Source organism: Manis pentadactyla, chromosome 2 (genome assembly GCF_030020395.1).
Source record: "Manis pentadactyla isolate mManPen7 chromosome 2, mManPen7.hap1, whole genome shotgun sequence".
In the NCBI taxonomy this organism is placed as follows: domain Eukaryota; kingdom Metazoa; phylum Chordata; class Mammalia; order Pholidota; family Manidae; genus Manis; species Manis pentadactyla.
Genome location: NC_080020.1, coordinates 20257397 through 20283597, shown reverse-complemented (window position 1 = coordinate 20283597; position 26201 = coordinate 20257397).

The window sequence follows — 26201 nt, the reverse complement described above, 5'->3', positions numbered from 1 at the left end:
TTCTACAGTATCTTTTTATGCTCATGGACAGTGACTGCAATGGGGTATCTTCCGGGAATCTTCGTGATCGGGGGAGTCAAGTAAATATAATGTTACTCATGCAATTGTATAATAATGACAGATAGATAGGTAGTTAGCTAGATGGAAAGACAGATAAATGAATGAATGCATAAATAAATAAATCCATATAAAGGAAGACAGAAAGAAAGTTAGATAGAATGTTAGAGAGACTGAAAAATAGATGGATAGATAGATAGATAGATGGATAAATAGATAGATATGTAGATAGAAAGACAGATGAATGAATACATGACTAAATAAATACATACATGAGAGGGAAGGAAGGAAGGAAGGAGGGAGGGAGGGAGGGAGGGAGGAAGAAAGGAAGGAAGGAAGGAAGGAAGGAGTAAAGCACCAGCCCAGTTTTAAAAATCTACAATGATATGAGCTACATGATGGTTACTACACTCCCCAGATCAAGTCCACGCAACATACTCCATTACAGTCAGTGTCCATCAGCTTAGCAAGATGCTACAGAGTCACGACTTAAACTCTCTGTACTATACTGACTTTCCCGTGGGACCTCCCCACACATAATGTGAGCTGGTCGTAATGCCCCCTGTACACCCTTCTCCCTCCCTTCCCAACCAGCCTTCCTAGTCCCTTACTTCCATAAATTAGTGATGGGGAGGGTCAAGTAAACATAATGTTACTCATGTAGATGTAGACTAATGATAAAAAAACAATAAGTAAGGAAGAGTACATACATGGATACATACATAAAAAATAAAGAATAGAATACAGCAGACCAGTTTAGAAGAGACATGTGCACCCCTATGTTTATCACAGCACTATACACAATAGCCAAGGTAAGTGTCCATCAGTAGATGAACAGTGGAATATTATTCAGCCAGATGAAGAAAACCAATCCTACCATTTACAACAACATGGATGGAGCTAGAGGGTATTATGCTCAGTGAAATAAGCCACGCAGAAAACAAAAAGTGTCAAATGATTTCACTCACCTATGGAGTATAAAAAAAAGAAAGAGAGTGAAAGAACAAGACAGTAGTAGCCTCACCGAACCCAGGAAGGGACTCACGGTTACGAACGGGAATGTGACTGAGGAGGATGGGTTGGAAAGGAGAGAAGAGAGGGAAAATGGGGCATTACGAGTAGCACACATAATGTGGGCAGGCGGCAGGTATGGTCAAGGCAGTATAACACAGCAAAGATCAGTAGCACTTCTACAGCATATTCCTGGGCTGATGGACATTGACTCTTAAGGGCTATGTGTGGGGGGGAATTGGTAATGGGGGTAGTCTAACAACCATAATGTTGCTCATGGAACTGTTTAGTACTGACACCAAAATAAAAGGAAACACACAGTACCTTGGGTCTGGATTCCAAGTTTACCTGATGCTGTCAAGTTGGTCAGTGTCCACCTCACCAGAATCACAGCTGCTCCTTAAAGCATACACATTCTGTCTCTAGGAAAGAGGCACCACTGTGACATCATGGAATTTCCAGGCAACAGTGCTGCTCTTGCAAACTCCACCCCCATGGCGGGCACTGCCCAGCCGTGGGGAGCTGCATCACAAGATGAACAGGGAATATTATTCACCATATAAATAATGATTTCACTCGTGATTGGAGTATCAGAACAAAGAAAATACTGAAGGAGAAAACATGAGCAGTCTCACAGAAACCAGGAATGGACTACAAGTTACCAAAGGGAAAGAGACCGGGGTGGATAGTTGGGACAGGAGGGATAAAGGGAGAGGGAAAGAAAGTGTGCTTTACGATTAGCATGTATAATGTGGGAGGGGGGGTCACAGGGAGGGCTGTACAACACAGAGAAGACAAGTAGTGATTCTACAGTGTCTTACTATGCTCATGGACAGTGACTGCTAAGGGGTATGTGGGGGAATCTTCATGATGGGGCGAGTCTAATAAACATAATGTTACTCATGGAATTGTTTATTAATGACAGAAAGATAGACAGGAAGAGAGATTAATAGATATAGATAGACAAGAAATGAATTAATGCATGAATAAATAAATATATATGTACATAAACACATACATAAAAAGAAAGAAAGCAGAAGCCCAGCTGAAAAAAGACACACAAACCCCTGTGTTTACCACAGCACTATTAACAACAGCCAATCTACAATAACAGTAGCTACATTAAGGTTACTACATGCCCCAGATAAAGTCCACCAAACATACCACATTACAGTCACTGTCCGTCAGCATAGTAAGATGCTATAGAATTACTATTTGAACTCTCTGTACTAGACAGACTTCCGCACGGGAGGTACCCACACACTATGTGAGCTAATCATAATGCCCCCTGTTCACCCTTCTCCCTCCCTTCACAACCAGTCTTTCTAGTCCCTTAAGCTTTTGTAAATTGGTGATGGATGGAGTCTACTAAACATAATGTTACTCATGTAGTTGTTGACTAATGACAAATGAGTAAATAATAAATAAGCAACTACATAAATGAATACATACATAAAAAAATAATAAAATGCAGCAGTCCATTTTAAAACATACATGTGCACCCCTATGTTTAACACACCACTATTTATAATAACCAAGCTAAGTGTCCAACAGAAGATGAAAAGTGCAATTTTATTCAGCCAAAACAAAACAAGAAATCCTACCATTTACAACAACATGGATGGAGCTAGAGGGTAATATGCACAGTGAAATAACCCAGGCGCAGAAAGACAGGTATCAAATGATATCACTAACCTCTCAGAAGGAGAAGCAAGAGAAACTGAGTGAGCAAAATAGCACCAGATTTATAGAAGCCAAGAATGGACTAACATTTACCAAAGGGAAAGAGACCGGTGTGGATAGCTGGGACTGGACGGATAAGGGGAGAGGGAAAGAAAGCGTGCATTGCGATTAGCACGTATAATGTGGGGGGGGGGGGTCCCAGAGAGGCCTGTACATCACAGAGAAGACAAGTAGTGATCTTACAGCATCTTACTATGCTGATGGACAGTGACTGTGAAGTTGTATGTGGGGAGACCTTGGTGAAGGGGGGAACCTAGTAAACATGATGTCCTCCATGTAATTGTAGATTAATGATACCAAAATATTTAAAAAATTATAAATTGAATTAAGGAATGCAGAAAAGTGGAGACGTTTCATAAAAGAAGAGATACAAATGGCCAAAGAGTCCATGGAAAAATATTCAGCAACAGTAGTCATCAAAGAAGAGCAAATTAAAATAACAGTGTGACATCCCAAATATGCTAGAATGATTAAAAAAAACAAAACCTGACACTGCCAGACCTCAACTGTTGATCAATCTGGTGGGCATGTAAAATGGTATACCATTTTGGGAAAAAGATCTGGCAGTTTGGATAAACTTAAAAACATACTGACCTTATGGCCCTGCAATTCCACTTGTAAGCTTTTACTCAAATGAAAATGGGTGCTTATGCTTACAAAAAGACCTATACACAAACCTTCTCAGAGACTATATTCACAGTAGGCCAAACTAAAAACAGGCTTCTTAAAACATCTGTGGTTTATTCATAGAAAGAAGTACTACTCATCAATAGAAAGGACTGAATCACCAATACAAGGTGATTGAATCTCACAGACATGTTGTGTAAAAAACCTTATGCAAAAACAAACCGACAATTGCAGGCGCGCCGGTCGGGCGTTGGGCATGGGCGGGGCCGAAGGCGCCGCGGGGCGGAGCCAGGAGGTGGCGAGGGGTGGGCGCGCCGGGCGCGGGGAGCTGTCAGCGGCCGCTCTCACAGGGCCGCGTCGCTGGCTGCACCCTTCCGCCAGGAGGAGGCCTTCAGGGAACTTGGGCGGCGGCGGCGGTTCGCTGCTTCCTGGGGAGGGAGGAGCGTTCGTGTGAGCGAGGCCATGCAGGAGGCCTACACTTGAGCGCCTCCCGAGCCCGTGCCCGCTCCCACACCCGCACCCGCTGGTCCCCAGCCCGGAGGTTCCTCGAGGTCGCCTCGGAGGCGGGCCCAGGCGGCGGCGGGCCCTGGCGGAAGCGGCTCAGCAGACAAGCGGCCTCAGGGTACCGGGCGCCGCCGGGGCCGCCGCGCAGGTGCCTTGGCAAAATGACCCCGGGGTCACCGCGGCGCGGTGCCTGATGGGGGAGGCCGGGGAGCCCCTGCGGACCAACCGAGAGAGCTCAGCAGCTTGCAGGGACAGGCGGGACGCCCGCTGGGAGCTCACCCTGCTGCAACCCTCGCCTCCCCTTTTTATTTTTCCTGGCTTTCATCGTTATCTAGTCAGGAATCCGCGGGTTTCTTTTCACTATCATTGATCAACAATTATATGAGCAATATTAGAGTTAGTAGACTCCCCAGATCATCAAGTTCCCTCCCTACCACATACCCTATTAGAGTCACTATCCGTCAGCATAGTACGATTCTATAGAATCACTACTTGACTTCTCTGTATTACACTGACTTCCACGTGGAACCCCTCCCACATTATGGGAGCTAATCTTAATGCCCCCTTTCCACCCTTCTGCTTCCCTTCCCAACCAGCCTTCCTAGACGCTTACCTTTGGAAAATTGGTGATGGGGGGAGTCTAGTAAACATAATGTTACCCATGTAATTGGAGATTAATGACAAGTAAATAAATAAATAAATGATAGAATGCAGCAGCCCAGTTTTCAAAAGACATGTGCGCCCCTATGTCTATCACAGCACTATTCACAATAGCCAAGCTAACTGTCCATCAGAAGATGAGCAGTGGAATATTATTAGGCCCTATGCAGAACAGAAATCCCATCACTTGCAACAACATGGATGGAGCTAGAGGGTATTATGCACAGTGAAATAAACCCAGTGGAGAAAGACAAGTATGAAGTGATTTCACCAACATTTGGAAAAGGAAATCCAAGAGAAACTGCATGAACAAAAGGGCACTAGATTCACAGAACCCAAGAAGACACTGACAGTTACCAAAGGGCAAGGGACTGTGGTGGATAGTTGAGAATGGAGGGATAATGGGAGAGGGAAAGAAAGCGTGCATTACGATTAGCACGTATAATGTGGGAGCGGGGTCACAGGGAGGGCTGTACAACACAGAGAAGACAAGTAGTGATTCTACAGTATCTTTTTATGCTCATGGACAGTGACTGCAATGGGGTATCTTCCGGGAATCTTCGTGATCGGGGGAGTCAAGTAAATATAATGTTACTCATGCAATTGTATAATAATGACAGATAGATAGGTAGTTAGCTAGATGGAAAGACAGATAAATGAATGAATGCATAAATAAATAAATCCATATAAAGGAAGACAGAAAGAAAGTTAGATAGAATGTTAGAGAGACTGAAAAATAGATGGATAGATAGATAGATAGATGGATAAATAGATAGATATGTAGATAGAAAGACAGATGAATGAATACATGACTAAATAAATACATACATGAGAGGGAAGGAAGGAAGGAAGGAGGGAGGGAGGGAGGGAGGGAGGAAGAAAGGAAGGAAGGAAGGAAGGAAGGAGTAAAGCACCAGCCCAGTTTTAAAAATCTACAATGATATGAGCTACATGATGGTTACTACACTCCCCAGATCAAGTCCACGCAACATACTCCATTACAGTCAGTGTCCATCAGCTTAGCAAGATGCTACAGAGTCACGACTTAAACTCTCTGTACTATACTGACTTTCCCGTGGGACCTCCCCACACATAATGTGAGCTGGTCGTAATGCCCCCTGTACACCCTTCTCCCTCCCTTCCCAACCAGCCTTCCTAGTCCCTTACTTCCATAAATTAGTGATGGGGAGGGTCAAGTAAACATAATGTTACTCATGTAGATGTAGACTAATGATAAAAAAACAATAAGTAAGGAAGAGTACATACATGGATACATACATAAAAAATAAAGAATAGAATACAGCAGACCAGTTTAGAAGAGACATGTGCACCCCTATGTTTATCACAGCACTATACACAATAGCCAAGGTAAGTGTCCATCAGTAGATGAACAGTGGAATATTATTCAGCCAGATGAAGAAAACCAATCCTACCATTTACAACAACATGGATGGAGCTAGAGGGTATTATGCTCAGTGAAATAAGCCACGCAGAAAACAAAAAGTGTCAAATGATTTCACTCACCTATGGAGTATAAAAAAAAGAAAGAGAGTGAAAGAACAAGACAGTAGTAGCCTCACCGAACCCAGGAAGGGACTCACGGTTACGAACGGGAATGTGACTGAGGAGGATGGGTTGGAAAGGAGAGAAGAGAGGGAAAATGGGGCATTACGAGTAGCACACATAATGTGGGCAGGCGGCAGGTATGGTCAAGGCAGTATAACACAGCAAAGATCAGTAGCACTTCTACAGCATATTCCTGGGCTGATGGACATTGACTCTTAAGGGCTATGTGTGGGGGGGAATTGGTAATGGGGGTAGTCTAACAACCATAATGTTGCTCATGGAACTGTTTAGTACTGACACCAAAATAAAAGGAAACACACAGTACCTTGGGTCTGGATTCCAAGTTTACCTGATGCTGTCAAGTTGGTCAGTGTCCACCTCACCAGAATCACAGCTGCTCCTTAAAGCATACACATTCTGTCTCTAGGAAAGAGGCACCACTGTGACATCATGGAATTTCCAGGCAACAGTGCTGCTCTTGCAAACTCCACCCCCATGGCGGGCACTGCCCAGCCGTGGGGAGCTGCATCACAAGATGAATAGGGAATATTATTCACCATATAAATAATGATTTCACTCGTGATTGGAGTATCAGAACAAAGAAAATACTGAAGGAGAAAACATGAGCAGTCTCACAGAAACCAGGAATGGACTACAAGTTACCAAAGGGAAAGAGACCGGGGTGGATAGTTGGGACAGGAGGGATAAAGGGAGAGGGAAAGAAAGTGTGCTTTACGATTAGCATGTATAATGTGGGAGGGGGGGTCACAGGGAGGGCTGTACAACACAGAGAAGACAAGTAGTGATTCTACAGTGTCTTACTATGCTCATGGACAGTGACTGCTAAGGGGTATGTGGGGGAATCTTCATGATGGGGGGAGTCTAATAAACATAATGTTACTCATGGAATTGTGTATTAATGACAGAAAGATAGACAGGAAGATAGATTAATAGATATAGATAGACAAGAAATGAATTAATGCATGAATAAATAAATATATATGTACATAAACACATACATAAAAAGAAAGAAAGCAGAAGCCCAGCTGAAAAAAGACACACAAACCCCTGTGTTTACCACAGCACTATTAACAACAGCCAATCTACAATAACAGGAGCTACATTAAGGTTACTACATGCCCCAGATAAAGTCCACCAAACATACCACATGACAGTCACTGTCCGTCAGCATAGTAAGATGCTATAGAATTACTATTTGAACTCTCTGTACTATACAGACTTCCGCACGGGAGGTACCCACACACTATGTGAGCTAATCATAATGCCCCCTGTTCTCCCTTCTCCCTCCCTTCACAACCAGTCTTTCTAGTCCCTTAAGCTTTGGTAAATTGGTGATGGATGGAGTCTACTAAACATAATGATACTCATGTAGTTGTTGACTAATGACAAATGAGTAAATAATAAATAAGCAACTACATAAATGAATACATACATAAAAAAATAAATAATAAAATGCAGCAGTCCAGTTTAAAACAGACATGTGCACCCCTATGTTTAACACACCACTATTTATAATAACCAAGCTAAGTGTCCAACAGAAGATGAAAAGTGCAATTTTATTCAGCCAAAACAAAACAAGAAATCCTACCATTTACAACAACATGGATGGAGCTAGAGGGTAATATGTACAGTGAAATAACCCAGGCGCAGAAAGACAGGTATCAAATGATATCACTAACCTCTCAGAAGGAGAAGCAAGAGAAACTGAGTGAACAAAACAGCACCAGATTCATAGAAGCCAAGATTGGACTAACATTTACCAAAGGGAAAGAGACCGGTGTGGATAGCTGGGACTGGACGGATAAGGGGAGAGGGAAAGAAAGTGTGCATTGCGATTAGCACGTATAATGTGGGGGTGGGGGTCCCAGAGAGGCCTGTACATCACAGAGAAGACAAGTAGTGATCTTACAGCATCTTACTATGCTGATGGACAGTGACTGTGAAGGGGTATGTGGGGAGATCTTGGTGAAGGGGGGAGCCTAGTAAACATAATGTCCTCCATGTAATTGTAGATTAATGATACCAAAATATTTAAAAAATTATAAATTGAATTAAGGAATGCAGAAAAGTGGAGACGTTTCATAAAAGAAGAGATACAAATGGCCAAAGAGTCCATGGAAAAATATTCAGCAACAGTAGTCATCAAAGAAGAGCAAATTAAAATAACAGTGTGACATCCCAAATATGCTAGAATGATTAAAAAAAACAAAACCTGACACTGCCAGACCTCAACTGTTGATCAATCTGGTGGGCATGTAAAATGGTACACCATTTTGGGAAAAAGATCTGGCAGTTTGGATAAACTTAAAAACATACTGACCTCATGGCCCTGCAATTCCACTTGTTAGCTTTTACTCAAATGAAAATGGGTGCTTATGCTTACAAAAAGACCTATACACAAACCTTCTCAGAGACTATATTCACAGTAGGCCAAACTAAAAACAGGCTTCTTAAAACATCTGTGGTTTATTCATAGAAAGAAGTACTACTCATCAATAGAAAGGACTGAATCACCAATACAAGGTGATTGAATCTCACAGACATGTTGTGTAAAAAACCTTATGCAAAAACAAACCGACAATTGCAGGCGCGCCGGTCGGGCGGTGGGCAGGGGCGTTGGGCATGGGCGGGGCCGAAGGCGCCGCGGGGCGGAGCCAGGAGGTGGCGAGGGGTGGGCGCGCCGGGCGCGGGGAGCTGTCAGCGGCCGCTCTCACAGGGCCGCGTCGCTGGCTGCACCCTTCCGCCAGGAGGAGGCCTTCAGGGAACTTGGGCGGCGGCGGCGGTTCGCTGCTTCCTGGGGAGGGAGGAGCGTTCGTGTGAGCGAGGCCAGGCAGGAGGCCTACACTCGAGCGCCTCCCGAGCCCGTGCCCGCGCCCACACCCGCACCCGCTGGTCCCCAGCCCGGAGGTTCCTCGAGGTCGCCTCGGAGGCGGGCCCCGGCGGCGGCGGGCCCTGGCGGAAGCGGCTCAGCAGACAAGCGGCCTCAGGGTACCGGGCGCCGCCGGGGCCGCCGCGCAGGTGCCTTGGCAAAATGACCCCGGGGTCACCGCGGCGCGGTGCCTGATGGGGGAGGCCGGGGAGCCCCTGCGGACCAACCGAGAGAGCTCAGCAGCTTGCAGGGACAGGCGGGACGCCCGCTGGGAGCTCACCCTGCTGCAACCCTCGCCTCCCTTTTTTATTTTTCCTGGCTTTCATCGTTATCTAGTCAGGAATCCGCGGGTTTCTTTTCACTATCATTGATCAACAATTATATGAGCAATATTAGAGTTAGTAGACTCCCCAGATCATCAAGTTCCCTCCCTACCACATACCCTATTAGAGTCACTATCCGTCAGCATAGTACGATTCTATAGAATCACTACTTGACTTCTCTGTATTACACTGACTTCCACGTGGAACCCCTCCCACATTATGGGAGCTAATCTTAATGCCCCCTTTCCACCCTTCTGCTTCCCTTCCCAACCAGCCTTCCTAGACGCTTACCTTTGGAAAATTGGTGATGGGGGGAGTCTAGTAAACATAATGTTACCCATGTAATTGGAGATTAATGACAAGTAAATAAATAAATAAATGATAGAATGCAGCAGCCCAGTTTTCAAAAGACATGTGCGCCCCTATGTCTATCACAGCACTATTCACAATAGCCAAGCTAACTGTCCATCAGAAGATGAGCAGTGGAATATTATTAGGCCCTATGCAGAACAGAAATCCCATCACTTGCAACAACATGGATGGAGCTAGAGGGTATTATGCACAGTGAAATAAACCCAGTGGAGAAAGACAAGTATGAAGTGATTTCACCAACATTTGGAAAAGGAAATCCAAGAGAAACTGCATGAACAAAAGGGCACTAGATTCACAGAACCCAAGAAGACACTGACAGTTACCAAAGGGCAAGGGACTGTGGTGGATAGTTGAGAATGGAGGGATAATGGGAGAGGGAAAGAAAGCGTGCATTACGATTAGCACGTATAATGTGGGAGCGGGGTCACAGGGAGGGCTGTACAACACAGAGAAGACAAGTAGTGATTCTACAGTATCTTTTTATGCTCATGGACAGTGACTGCAATGGGGTATCTTCCGGGAATCTTCGTGATCGGGGGAGTCAAGTAAATATAATGTTACTCATGCAATTGTATAATAATGACAGATAGATAGGTAGTTAGCTAGATGGAAAGACAGATAAATGAATGAATGCATAAATAAATAAATCCATATAAAGGAAGACAGAAAGAAAGTTAGATAGAATGTTAGAGAGACTGAAAAATAGATGGATAGATAGATAGATAGATGGATAAATAGATAGATATGTAGATAGAAAGACAGATGAATGAATACATGACTAAATAAATACATACATGAGAGGGAAGGAAGGAAGGAAGGAGGGAGGGAGGGAGGGAGGGAGGAAGAAAGGAAGGAAGGAAGGAAGGAAGGAGTAAAGCACCAGCCCAGTTTTAAAAATCTACAATGATATGAGCTACATGATGGTTACTACACTCCCCAGATCAAGTCCACGCAACATACTCCATTACAGTCAGTGTCCATCAGCTTAGCAAGATGCTACAGAGTCACGACTTAAACTCTCTGTACTATACTGACTTTCCCGTGGGACCTCCCCACACATAATGTGAGCTGGTCGTAATGCCCCCTGTACACCCTTCTCCCTCCCTTCCCAACCAGCCTTCCTAGTCCCTTACTTCCATAAATTAGTGATGGGGAGGGTCAAGTAAACATAATGTTACTCATGTAGATGTAGACTAATGATAAAAAAACAATAAGTAAGGAAGAGTACATACATGGATACATACATAAAAAATAAAGAATAGAATACAGCAGACCAGTTTAGAAGAGACATGTGCACCCCTATGTTTATCACAGCACTATACACAATAGCCAAGGTAAGTGTCCATCAGTAGATGAACAGTGGAATATTATTCAGCCAGATGAAGAAAACCAATCCTACCATTTACAACAACATGGATGGAGCTAGAGGGTATTATGCTCAGTGAAATAAGCCACGCAGAAAACAAAAAGTGTCAAATGATTTCACTCACCTATGGAGTATAAAAAAAAGAAAGAGAGTGAAAGAACAAGACAGTAGTAGCCTCACCGAACCCAGGAAGGGACTCACGGTTACGAACGGGAATGTGACTGAGGAGGATGGGTTGGAAAGGAGAGAAGAGAGGGAAAATGGGGCATTACGAGTAGCACACATAATGTGGGCAGGCGGCAGGTATGGTCAAGGCAGTATAACACAGCAAAGATCAGTAGCACTTCTACAGCATATTCCTGGGCTGATGGACATTGACTCTTAAGGGCTATGTGTGGGGGGGAATTGGTAATGGGGGTAGTCTAACAACCATAATGTTGCTCATGGAACTGTTTAGTACTGACACCAAAATAAAAGGAAACACACAGTACCTTGGGTCTGGATTCCAAGTTTACCTGATGCTGTCAAGTTGGTCAGTGTCCACCTCACCAGAATCACAGCTGCTCCTTAAAGCATACACATTCTGTCTCTAGGAAAGAGGCACCACTGTGACATCATGGAATTTCCAGGCAACAGTGCTGCTCTTGCAAACTCCACCCCCATGGCGGGCACTGCCCAGCCGTGGGGAGCTGCATCACAAGATGAATAGGGAATATTATTCACCATATAAATAATGATTTCACTCGTGATTGGAGTATCAGAACAAAGAAAATACTGAAGGAGAAAACATGAGCAGTCTCACAGAAACCAGGAATGGACTACAAGTTACCAAAGGGAAAGAGACCGGGGTGGATAGTTGGGACAGGAGGGATAAAGGGAGAGGGAAAGAAAGTGTGCTTTACGATTAGCATGTATAATGTGGGAGGGGGGGTCACAGGGAGGGCTGTACAACACAGAGAAGACAAGTAGTGATTCTACAGTGTCTTACTATGCTCATGGACAGTGACTGCTAAGGGGTATGTGGGGGAATCTTCATGATGGGGGGAGTCTAATAAACATAATGTTACTCATGGAATTGTGTATTAATGACAGAAAGATAGACAGGAAGATAGATTAATAGATATAGATAGACAAGAAATGAATTAATGCATGAATAAATAAATATATATGTACATAAACACATACATAAAAAGAAAGAAAGCAGAAGCCCAGCTGAAAAAAGACACACAAACCCCTGTGTTTACCACAGCACTATTAACAACAGCCAATCTACAATAACAGGAGCTACATTAAGGTTACTACATGCCCCAGATAAAGTCCACCAAACATACCACATGACAGTCACTGTCCGTCAGCATAGTAAGATGCTATAGAATTACTATTTGAACTCTCTGTACTATACAGACTTCCGCACGGGAGGTACCCACACACTATGTGAGCTAATCATAATGCCCCCTGTTCTCCCTTCTCCCTCCCTTCACAACCAGTCTTTCTAGTCCCTTAAGCTTTGGTAAATTGGTGATGGATGGAGTCTACTAAACATAATGATACTCATGTAGTTGTTGACTAATGACAAATGAGTAAATAATAAATAAGCAACTACATAAATGAATACATACATAAAAAAATAAATAATAAAATGCAGCAGTCCAGTTTAAAACAGACATGTGCACCCCTATGTTTAACACACCACTATTTATAATAACCAAGCTAAGTGTCCAACAGAAGATGAAAAGTGCAATTTTATTCAGCCAAAACAAAACAAGAAATCCTACCATTTACAACAACATGGATGGAGCTAGAGGGTAATATGTACAGTGAAATAACCCAGGCGCAGAAAGACAGGTATCAAATGATATCACTAACCTCTCAGAAGGAGAAGCAAGAGAAACTGAGTGAACAAAACAGCACCAGATTCATAGAAGCCAAGATTGGACTAACATTTACCAAAGGGAAAGAGACCGGTGTGGATAGCTGGGACTGGACGGATAAGGGGAGAGGGAAAGAAAGTGTGCATTGCGATTAGCACGTATAATGTGGGGGTGGGGGTCCCAGAGAGGCCTGTACATCACAGAGAAGACAAGTAGTGATCTTACAGCATCTTACTATGCTGATGGACAGTGACTGTGAAGGGGTATGTGGGGAGATCTTGGTGAAGGGGGGAGCCTAGTAAACATAATGTCCTCCATGTAATTGTAGATTAATGATACCAAAATATTTAAAAAATTATAAATTGAATTAAGGAATGCAGAAAAGTGGAGACGTTTCATAAAAGAAGAGATACAAATGGCCAAAGAGTCCATGGAAAAATATTCAGCAACAGTAGTCATCAAAGAAGAGCAAATTAAAATAACAGTGTGACATCCCAAATATGCTAGAATGATTAAAAAAAACAAAACCTGACACTGCCAGACCTCAACTGTTGATCAATCTGGTGGGCATGTAAAATGGTACACCATTTTGGGAAAAAGATCTGGCAGTTTGGATAAACTTAAAAACATACTGACCTCATGGCCCTGCAATTCCACTTGTTAGCTTTTACTCAAATGAAAATGGGTGCTTATGCTTACAAAAAGACCTATACACAAACCTTCTCAGAGACTATATTCACAGTAGGCCAAACTAAAAACAGGCTTCTTAAAACATCTGTGGTTTATTCATAGAAAGAAGTACTACTCATCAATAGAAAGGACTGAATCACCAATACAAGGTGATTGAATCTCACAGACATGTTGTGTAAAAAACCTTATGCAAAAACAAACCGACAATTGCAGGCGCGCCGGTCGGGCGGTGGGCAGGGGCGTTGGGCATGGGCGGGGCCGAAGGCGCCGCGGGGCGGAGCCAGGAGGTGGCGAGGGGTGGGCGCGCCGGGCGCGGGGAGCTGTCAGCGGCCGCTCTCACAGGGCCGCGTCGCTGGCTGCACCCTTCCGCCAGGAGGAGGCCTTCAGGGAACTTGCGCGGCGGCGGCGGTTCGCTGCTTCCTGGGGAGGGAGGAGCGTTCGTGTGAGCGAGGCCAGGCAGGAGGCCTACACTCGAGCGCCTCCCGAGCCCGTGCCCGCGCCCACACCCGCACCCGCTGGTCCCCAGCCCGGAGGTTCCTCGAGGTCGCCTCGGAGGCGGGCCCCGGCGGCGGCGGGCCCTGGCGGAAGCGGCTCAGCAGACAAGCGGCCTCAGGGTACCGGGCGCCGCCGGGGCCGCCGCGCAGGTGCCTTGGCAAAATGACCCCGGGGTCACCGCGGCGCGGTGCCTGATGGGGGAGGCCGGGGAGCCCCTGCGGACCAACCGAGAGAGCTCAGCAGCTTGCAGGGACAGGCGGGACGCCCGCTGGGAGCTCACCCTGCTGCAACCCTCGCCTCCCCTTTTTATTTTTCCTGGCTTTCATCGTTATCTAGTCAGGAATCCGCGGGTTTCTTTTCACTATCATTGATCAACAATTATATGAGCAATATTAGAGTTAGTAGACTCCCCAGATCATCAAGTTCCCTCCCTACCACATACCCTATTAGAGTCACTATCCGTCAGCATAGTACGATTCTATAGAATCACTACTTGACTTCTCTGTATTACACTGACTTCCACGTGGAACCCCTCCCACATTATGGGAGCTAATCTTAATGCCCCCTTTCCACCCTTCTGCTTCCCTTCCCAACCAGCCTTCCTAGACGCTTACCTTTGGAAAATTGGTGATGGGGGGAGTCTAGTAAACATAATGTTACCCATGTAATTGGAGATTAATGACAAGTAAATAAATAAATAAATGATAGAATGCAGCAGCCCAGTTTTCAAAAGACATGTGCGCCCCTATGTCTATCACAGCACTATTCACAATAGCCAAGCTAACTGTCCATCAGAAGATGAGCAGTGGAATATTATTAGGCCCTATGCAGAACAGAAATCCCATCACTTGCAACAACATGGATGGAGCTAGAGGGTATTATGCACAGTGAAATAAACCCAGTGGAGAAAGACAAGTATGAAGTGATTTCACCAACATTTGGAAAAGGAAATCCAAGAGAAACTGCATGAACAAAAGGGCACTAGATTCACAGAACCCAAGAAGACACTGACAGTTACCAAAGGGCAAGGGACTGTGGTGGATAGTTGAGAATGGAGGGATAATGGGAGAGGGAAAGAAAGCGTGCATTACGATTAGCACGTATAATGTGGGAGCGGGGTCACAGGGAGGGCTGTACAACACAGAGAAGACAAGTAGTGATTCTACAGTATCTTTTTATGCTCATGGACAGTGACTGCAATGGGGTATCTTCCGGGAATCTTCGTGATCGGGGGAGTCAAGTAAATATAATGTTACTCATGCAATTGTATAATAATGACAGATAGATAGGTAGTTAGCTAGATGGAAAGACAGATAAATGAATGAATGCATAAATAAATAAATCCATATAAAGGAAGACAGAAAGAAAGTTAGATAGAATGTTAGAGAGACTGAAAAATAGATGGATAGATAGATAGATAGATGGATAAATAGATAGATATGTAGATAGAAAGACAGATGAATGAATACATGACTAAATAAATACATACATGAGAGGGAAGGAAGGAAGGAAGGAGGGAGGGAGGGAGGGAGGGAGGAAGAAAGGAAGGAAGGAAGGAAGGAAGGAGTAAAGCACCAGCCCAGTTTTAAAAATCTACAATGATATGAGCTACATGATGGTTACTACACTCCCCAGATCAAGTCCACGCAACATACTCCATTACAGTCAGTGTCCATCAGCTTAGCAAGATGCTACAGAGTCACGACTTAAACTCTCTGTACTATACTGACTTTCCCGTGGGACCTCCCCACACATAATGTGAGCTGGTCGTAATGCCCCCTGTACACCCTTCTCCCTCCCTTCCCAACCAGCCTTCCTAGTCCCTTACTTCCATAAATTAGTGATGGGGAGGGTCAAGTAAACATAATGTTACTCATGTAGATGTAGACTAATGATAAAAAAACAATAAGTAAGGAAGAGTACATACATGGATACATACATAAAAAATAAAGAATAGAATACAGCAGACCAGTTTAGAAGAGACATGTGCACCCCTATGTTTATCACAGCACTATACACAATAGCCAAGGTAAGTGTCCATCAGTAGATGAACAGTGGAATATTATTCAGCCAGATGAAGAAAACCAATCCTACCATTTACAACAACATGGATGGAGCTAGAGGGTATTATGCTCAGTGAAATAAGCCACGCAGAAAACAAAAAGTGTCAAATGATTTCACTCACCTATGGAGTATAAAAAAAAGAAAGAGAGTGAAAGAACAAGACAGTAGTAGCCTCACCGAACCCAGGAAGGGACTCACGGTTACGAACGGGAATGTGACTGAGGAGGATGGGTTGGAAAGGAGAGAAGAGAGGGAAAATGGGGCATTACGAGTAGCACACATAATGTGGGCAGGCGGCAGGTATGGTCAAGGCAGTATAACACAGCAAAGATCAGTAGCACTTCTACAGCATATTCCTGGGCTGATGGACATTGACTCTTAAGGGCTATGTGTGGGGGGGAATTGGTAATGGGGGTAGTCTAACAACCATAATGTTGCTCATGGAACTGTTTAGTACTGACACCAAAATAAAAGGAAACACACAGTACCTTGGGTCTGGATTCCAAGTTTACCTGATGCTGTCAAGTTGGTCAGTGTCCACCTCACCAGAATCACAGCTGCTCCTTAAAGCATACACATTCTGTCTCTAGGAAAGAGGCACCACTGTGACATCATGGAATTTCCAGGCAACAGTGCTGCTCTTGCAAACTCCACCCCCATGGCGGGCACTGCCCAGCCGTGGGGAGCTGCATCACAAGATGAACAGGGAATATTATTCACCATATAAATAATGATTTCACTCGTGATTGGAGTATCAGAACAAAGAAAATACTGAAGGAGAAAACATGAGCAGTCTCACAGAAACCAGGAATGGACTACAAGTTACCAAAGGGAAAGAGACCGGGGTGGATAGTTGGGACAGGAGGGATAAAGGGAGAGGGAAAGAAAGTGTGCTTTACGATTAGCATGTATAATGTGGGAGGGGGGGTCACAGGGAGGGCTGTACAACACAGAGAAGACAAGTAGTGATTCTACAGTGTCTTACTATGCTCATGGACAGTGACTGCTAAGGGGTATGTGGGGGAATCTTCATGATGGGGCGAGTCTAATAAACATAATGTTACTCATGGAATTGTTTATTAATGACAGAAAGATAGACAGGAAGAGAGATTAATAGATATAGATAGACAAGAAATGAATTAATGCATGAATAAATAAATATATATGTACATAAACACATACATAAAAAGAAAGAAAGCAGAAGCCCAGCTGAAAAAAGACACACAAACCCCTGTGTTTACCACAGCACTATTAACAACAGCCAATCTACAATAACAGTAGCTACATTAAGGTTACTACATGCCCCAGATAAAGTCCACCAAACATACCACATTACAGTCACTGTCCGTCAGCATAGTAAGATGCTATAGAATTACTATTTGAACTCTCTGTACTAGACAGACTTCCGCACGGGAGGTACCCACACACTATGTGAGCTAATCATAATGCCCCCTGTTCACCCTTCTCCCTCCCTTCACAACCAGTCTTTCTAGTCCCTTAAGCTTTTGTAAATTGGTGATGGATGGAGTCTACTAAACATAATGTTACTCATGTAGTTGTTGACTAATGACAAATGAGTAAATAATAAATAAGCAACTACATAAATGAATACATACATAAAAAAATAATAAAATGCAGCAGTCCATTTTAAAACATACATGTGCACCCCTATGTTTAACACACCACTATTTATAATAACCAAGCTAAGTGTCCAACAGAAGACGAAAAGTGCAATTTTATTCAGCCAAAACAAAACAAGAAATCCTACCATTTACAACAACATGGATGGAGCTAGAGGGTAATATGCACAGTGAAATAACCCAGGCGCAGAAAGACAGGTATCAAATGATATCACTAACCTCTCAGAAGGAGAAGCAAGAGAAACTGAGTGAGCAAAATAGCACCAGATTTATAGAAGCCAAGAATGGACTAACATTTACCAAAGGGAAAGAGACCGGTGTGGATAGCTGGGACTGGACGGATAAGGGGAGAGGGAAAGAAAGCGTGCATTGCGATTAGCACGTATAATGTGGGGGGGGGGGTCCCAGAGAGGCCTGTACATCACAGAGAAGACAAGTAGTGATCTTACAGCATCTTACTATGCTGATGGACAGTGACTGTGAAGTTGTATGTGGGGAGACCTTGGTGAAGGGGGGAACCTAGTAAACATGATGTCCTCCATGTAATTGTAGATTAATGATATCAAAATATTTTTAAAAATTATAAATTGAATTAAGGAATGCAGAAAAGTGGAGACGTTTCATAAAAGAAGAGATACAAATGGCCAAAGAGTCCATGGAAAAATATTCAGCAATAGTAGTCATCAAAGAAGAGCAAATTAAAATAACAGTGTGACATCCCAAATATGCTAGAATGATTAAAAAAAACAAAACCTGACACTGCCAGACCTCAACTGTTGATCAATCTGGTGGGCATGTAAAATGGTATACCATTTTGGGAAAAAGATCTGGCAGTTTGGATAAACTTAAAAACATACTGACCTTATGGCCCTGCAATTCCACTTGTAAGCTTTTACTCAAATGAAAATGGGTGCTTATGCTTACAAAAAGACCTATACACAAACCTTCTCAGAGACTATATTCACAGTAGGCCAAACTAAAAACAGGCTTCTTAAAACATCTGTGGTTTATTCATAGAAAGAAGTACTACTCATCAATAGAAAGGACTGAATCACCAATACAAGGTGATTGAATCTCACAGACATGTTGTGTAAAAAACCTTATGCAAAAACAAACCGACAATTGCAGGCGCGCCGGTCGGGCGTTGGGCATGGGCGGGGCCGAAGGCGCCGCGGGGCGGAGCCAGGAGGTGGCGAGGGGTGGGCGCGCCGGGCGCGGGGAGCTGTCAGCGGCCGCTCTCACAGGGCCGCGTCGCTGGCTGCACCCTTCCGCCAGGAGGAGGCCTTCAGGGAACTTGGGCGGCGGCGGCGGTTCGCTGCTTCCTGGGGAGGGAGGAGCGTTCGTGTGAGCGAGGCCATGCAGGAGGCCTACACTTGAGCGCCTCCCGAGCCCGTGCCCGCGCCCACACCCGCACCCGCTGGTCCCCAGCCCGGAGGTTCCTCGAGGTCGCCTCGGAGGCGGGCCCAGGCGGCGGCGGGCCCTGGCGGAAGCGGCTCAGCAGACAAGCGGCCTCAGGGTACCGGGCGCCGCCGGGGCCGCCGCGCAGGTGCCTTGGCAAAATGACCCCGGGGTCACCGCGGCGCGGTGCCTGATGGGGGAGGCCGGGGAGCCCCTGCGGACCAACCGAGAGAGCTCAGCAGCTTGCAGGGACAGGCGGGACGCCCGCTGGGAGCTCACCCTGCTGCAACCCTCGCCTCCCTTTTTTATTTTTCCTGGCTTTCATCGTTATCTAGTCAGGAATCCGCGGGTTTCTTTTCACTATCATTGATCAACAATTATATGAGCAATATTAGAGTTAGTAGACTCCCCAGATCATCAAGTTCCCTCCCTACCACATACCCTATTAGAGTCACTATCCGTCAGCATAGTACGATTCTATAGAATCACTACTTGACTTCTCTGTATTACACTGACTTCCACGTGGAACCCCTCCCACATTATGGGAGCTAATCTTAATGCCCCCTTTCCACCCTTCTGCTTCCCTTCCCAACCAGCCTTCCTAGACGCTTACCTTTGGAAAATTGGTGATGGGGGGAGTCTAGTAAACATAATGTTACCCATGTAATTGGAGATTAATGACAAGTAAATAAATAAATAAATGATAGAATGCAGCAGCCCAGTTTTCAAAAGACATGTGCGCCCCTATGTCTATCACAGCACTATTCACAATAGCCAAGCTAACTGTCCATCAGAAGATGAGCAGTGGAATATTATTAGGCCCTATGCAGAACAGAAATCCCATCACTTGCAACAACATGGATGGAGCTAGAGGGTATTATGCACAGTGAAATAAACCCAGTGGAGAAAGACAAGTATGAAGTGATTTCACCAACATTTGGAAAAGGAAATCCAAGAGAAACTGCATGAACAAAAGGGCACTAGATTCACAGAACCCAAGAAGACACTGACAGTTACCAAAGGGCAAGGGACTGTGGTGGATAGTTGAGAATGGAGGGATAATGGGAGAGGGAAAGAAAGCGTGCATTACGATTAGCACGTATAATGTGGGAGCGGGGTCACAGGGAGGGCTGTACAACACAGAGAAGACAAGTAGTGATTCTACAGTATCTTTTTATGCTCATGGACAGTGACTGCAATGGGGTATCTTCCGGGAATCTTCGTGATCGGGGGAGTCAAGTAAATATAATGTTACTCATGCAATTGTATAATAATGACAGATAGATAGGTAGTTAGCTAGATGGAAAGACAGATAAATGAATGAATGCATAAATAAATAAATCCATATAAAGGAAGACAGAAAGAAAGTTAGATAGAATGTTAGAGAGACTGAAAAATAGATGGATAGATAGATAGATAGATGGATAAATAGATAGATATGTAGATAGAAAGACAGATGAATGAATACATGACTAAATAAATACATACATGAGAGGGAAGGAAGGAAGGAAGGAGGGAGGGAGGGAGGGAGGGAGGAAGAAAGGAAGGAAGGAAGGAAGGAAGGAGTAAAGCACCAGCCCAGTTTTAAAAATCTACAATGATATGAGCTACATGATGGTTACTACACTCCCCAGATCAAGTCCACGCAACATACTCCATTACAGTCAGTGTCCATCAGCTTAGCAAGATGCTACAGAGTCACGACTTAAACTCTCTGTACTATACTGACTTTCCCGTGGGACCTCCCCACACATAATGTGAGCTGGTTGTAATGCCCCCTGTACACCCTTCTCCCTCCCTTCCCAACCAGCCTTCCTAGTCCCTTACTTCCATAAATTAGTGATGGGGAGGGTCAAGTAAACATAATGTTACTCATGTAGATGTAGACTAATGATAAAAAAACAATAAGTAAGGAAGAGTACATACATGGATACATACATAAAAAATAAAGAATAGAATACAGCAGACCAGTTTAGAAGAGACATGTGCACCCCTATGTTTATCACAGCACTATACACAATAGCCAAGGTAAGTGTCCATCAGTAGATGAACAGTGGAATATTATTCAGCCAGATGAAGAAAACCAATCCTACCATTTACAACAACATGGATGGAGCTAGAGGGTATTATGCTCAGTGAAATAAGCCACGCAGAAAACAAAAAGTGTCAAATGATTTCACTCACCTATGGAGTATAAAAAAAAGAAAGAGAGTGAAAGAACAAGACAGTAGTAGCCTCACCGAACCCAGGAAGGGACTCACGGTTACGAACGGGAATGTGACTGAGGAGGATGGGTTGGAAAGGAGAGAAGAGAGGGAAAATGGGGCATTACGAGTAGCACACATAATGTGGGCAGGCGGCAGGTATGGTCAAGGCAGTATAACACAGCAAAGATCAGTAGCACTTCTACAGCATATTCCTGGGCTGATGGACATTGACTCTTAAGGGCTATGTGTGGGGGGGAATTGGTAATGGGGGTAGTCTAACAACCATAATGTTGCTCATGGAACTGTTTAGTACTGACACCAAAATAAAAGGAAACACACAGTACCTTGGGTCTGGATTCCAAGTTTACCTGATGCTGTCAAGTTGGTCAGTGTCCACCTCACCAGAATCACAGCTGCTCCTTAAAGCATACACATTCTGTCTCTAGGAAAGAGGCACCACTGTGACATCATGGAATTTCCAGGCAACAGTGCTGCTCTTGCAAACTCCACCCCCATGGCGGGCACTGCCCAGCCGTGGGGAGCTGCATCACAAGATGAATAGGGAATATTATTCACCATATAAATAATGATTTCACTCGTGATTGGAGTATCAGAACAAAGAAAATACTGAAGGAGAAAACATGAGCAGTCTCACAGAAACCAGGAATGGACTACAAGTTACCAAAGGGAAAGAGACCGGGGTGGATAGTTGGGACAGGAGGGATAAAGGGAGAGGGAAAGAAAGTGTGCTTTACGATTAGCATGTATAATGTGGGAGGGGGGGTCACAGGGAGGGCTGTACAACACAGAGAAGACAAGTAGTGATTCTACAGTGTCTTACTATGCTCATGGACAGTGACTGCTAAGGGGTATGTGGGGGAATCTTCATGATGGGGGGAGTCTAATAAACATAATGTTACTCATGGAATTGTGTATTAATGACAGAAAGATAGACAGGAAGATAGATTAATAGATATAGATAGACAAGAAATGAATTAATGCATGAATAAATAAATATATATGTACATAAACACATACATAAAAAGAAAGAAAGCAGAAGCCCAGCTGAAAAAAGACACACAAATCCCTGTGTTTACCACAGCACTATTAACAACAGCCAATCTACAATAACAGGAGCTACATTAAGGTTACTACATGCCCCAGATAAAGTCCCACCAAACATACCACATGACAGTCACTGTCCGTCAGCATAGTAAGATGCTATAGAATTACTATTTGAACTCTCTGTACTATACAGACTTCCGCACGGGAGGTACCCACACACTATGTGAGCTAATCATAATGCCCCCTGTTCTCCCTTCTCCCTCCCTTCACAACCAGTCTTTCTAGTCCCTTAAGCTTTGGTAAATTGGTGATGGATGGAGTCTACTAAACATAATGATACTCATGTAGTTGTTGACTAATGACAAATGAGTAAATAATAAATAAGCAACTACATAAATGAATACATACATAAAAAAATAAATAATAAAATGCAGCAGTCCAGTTTAAAACAGACATGTGCACCCCTATGTTTAACACACCACTATTTATAATAACCAAGCTAAGTGTCCAACAGAAGATGAAAAGTGCAATTTTATTCAGCCAAAACAAAACAAGAAATCCTACCATTTACAACAACATGGATGGAGCTAGAGGGTAATATGTACAGTGAAATAACCCAGGCGCAGAAAGACAGGTATCAAATGATATCACTAACCTCTCAGAAGGAGAAGCAAGAGAAACTGAGTGAACAAAACAGCACCAGATTCATAGAAGCCAAGATTGGACTAACATTTACCAAAGGGAAAGAGACCGGTGTGGATAGCTGGGACTGGACGGATAAGGGGAGAGGGAAAGAAAGTGTGCATTGCGATTAGCACGTATAATGTGGGGGTGGGGGTCCCAGAGAGGCCTGTACATCACAGAGAAGACAAGTAGTGATCTTACAGCATCTTACTATGCTGATGGACAGTGACTGTGAAGGGGTATGTGGGGAGATCTTGGTGAAGGGGGGAGCCTAGTAAACATAATGTCCTCCATGTAATTGTAGATTAATGATACCAAAATATTTAAAAAATTATAAATTGAATTAAGGAATGCAGAAAAGTGGAGACGTTTCATAAAAGAAGAGATACAAATGGCCAAAGAGTCCATGGAAAAATATTCAGCAACAGTAGTCATCAAAGAAGAGCAAATTAAAATAACAGTGTGACATCCCAAATATGCTAGAATGATTAAAAAAAACAAAACCTGACACTGCCAGACCTCAACTGTTGATCAATCTGGTGGGCATGTAAAATGGTACACCATTTTGGGAAAAAGATCTGGCAGTTTGGATAAACTTAAAAACATACTGACCTCATGGCCCTGCAATTCCACTTGTTAGCTTTTACTCAAATGAAAATGGGTGCTTATGCTTACAAAAAGACCTATACACAAACCTTCTCAGAGACTATATTCACAGTAGGCCAAACTAAAAACAGGCTTCTTAAAACATCTGTGGTTTATTCATAGAAAGAAGTACTACTCATCAATAGAAAGGACTGAATCACCAATACAAGGTGATTGAATCTCACAGACATGTTGTGTAAAAAACCTTATGCAAAAACAAACCGACAATTGCAGGCGCGCCGGTCGGGCGGTGGGCAGGGGCGTTGGGCATGGGCGGGGCCGAAGGCGCCGCGGGGCGGAGCCAGGAGGTGGCGAGGGGTGGGCGCGCCGGGCGCGGGGAGCTGTCAGCGGCCGCTCTCACAGGGCCGCGTCGCTGGCTGCACCCTTCCGCCAGGAGGAGGCCTTCAGGGAACTTGGGCGGCGGCGGCGGTTCGCTGCTTCCTGGGGAGGGAGGAGCGTTCGTGTGAGCGAGGCCAGGCAGGAGGCCTACACTCGAGCGCCTCCCGAGCCCGTGCCCGCGCCCACACCCGCACCCGCTGGTCCCCAGCCCGGAGGTTCCTCGAGGTCGCCTCGGAGGCGGGCCCCGGCGGCGGCGGGCCCTGGCGGAAGCGGCTCAGCAGACAAGCGGCCTCAGGGTACCGGGCGCCGCCGGGGCCGCCGCGCAGGTGCCTTGGCAAAATGACCCCGGGGTCACCGCGGCGCGGTGCCTGATGGGGGAGGCCGGGGAGCCCCTGCGGACCAACCGAGAGAGCTCAGCAGCTTGCAGGGACAGGCGGGACGCCCGCTGGGAGCTCACCCTGCTGCAACCCTCGCCTCCCTTTTTTATTTTTCCTGGCTTTCATCGTTATCTAGTCAGGAATCCGCGGGTTTCTTTTCACTATCATTGATCAACAATTATATGAGCAATATTAGAGTTAGTAGACTCCCCAGATCATCAAGTTCCCTCCCTACCACATACCCTATTAGAGTCACTATCCGTCAGCATAGTACGATTCTATAGAATCACTACTTGACTTCTCTGTATTACACTGACTTCCACGTGGAACCCCTCCCACATTATGGGAGCTAATCTTAATGCCCCCTTTCCACCCTTCTGCTTCCCTTCCCAACCAGCCTTCCTAGACGCTTACCTTTGGAAAATTGGTGATGGGGGGAGTCTAGTAAACATAATGTTACCCATGTAATTGGAGATTAATGACAAGTAAATAAATAAATAAATGATAGAATGCAGCAGCCCAGTTTTCAAAAGACATGTGCGCCCCTATGTCTATCACAGCACTATTCACAATAGCCAAGCTAACTGTCCATCAGAAGATGAGCAGTGGAATATTATTAGGCCCTATGCAGAACAGAAATCCCATCACTTGCAACAACATGGATGGAGCTAGAGGGTATTATGCACAGTGAAATAAACCCAGTGGAGAAAGACAAGTATGAAGTGATTTCACCAACATTTGGAAAAGGAAATCCAAGAGAAACTGCATGAACAAAAGGGCACTAGATTCACAGAACCCAAGAAGACACTGACAGTTACCAAAGGGCAAGGGACTGTGGTGGATAGTTGAGAATGGAGGGATAATGGGAGAGGGAAAGAAAGCGTGCATTACGATTAGCACGTATAATGTGGGAGCGGGGTCACAGGGAGGGCTGTACAACACAGAGAAGACAAGTAGTGATTCTACAGTATCTTTTTATGCTCATGGACAGTGACTGCAATGGGGTATCTTCCGGGAATCTTCGTGATCGGGGGAGTCAAGTAAATATAATGTTACTCATGCAATTGTATAATAATGACAGATAGATAGGTAGTTAGCTAGATGGAAAGACAGATAAATGAATGAATGCATAAATAAATAAATCCATATAAAGGAAGACAGAAAGAAAGTTAGATAGAATGTTAGAGAGACTGAAAAATAGATGGATAGATAGATAGATAGATGGATAAATAGATAGATATGTAGATAGAAAGACAGATGAATGAATACATGACTAAATAAATACATACATGAGAGGGAAGGAAGGAAGGAAGGAGGGAGGGAGGGAGGGAGGGAGGAAGAAAGGAAGGAAGGAAGGAAGGAAGGAGTAAAGCACCAGCCCAGTTTTAAAAATCTACAATGATATGAGCTACATGATGGTTACTACACTCCCCAGATCAAGTCCACGCAACATACTCCATTACAGTCAGTGTCCATCAGCTTAGCAAGATGCTACAGAGTCACGACTTAAACTCTCTGTACTATACTGACTTTCCCGTGGGACCTCCCCACACATAATGTGAGCTGGTCGTAATGCCCCCTGTACACCCTTCTCCCTCCCTTCCCAA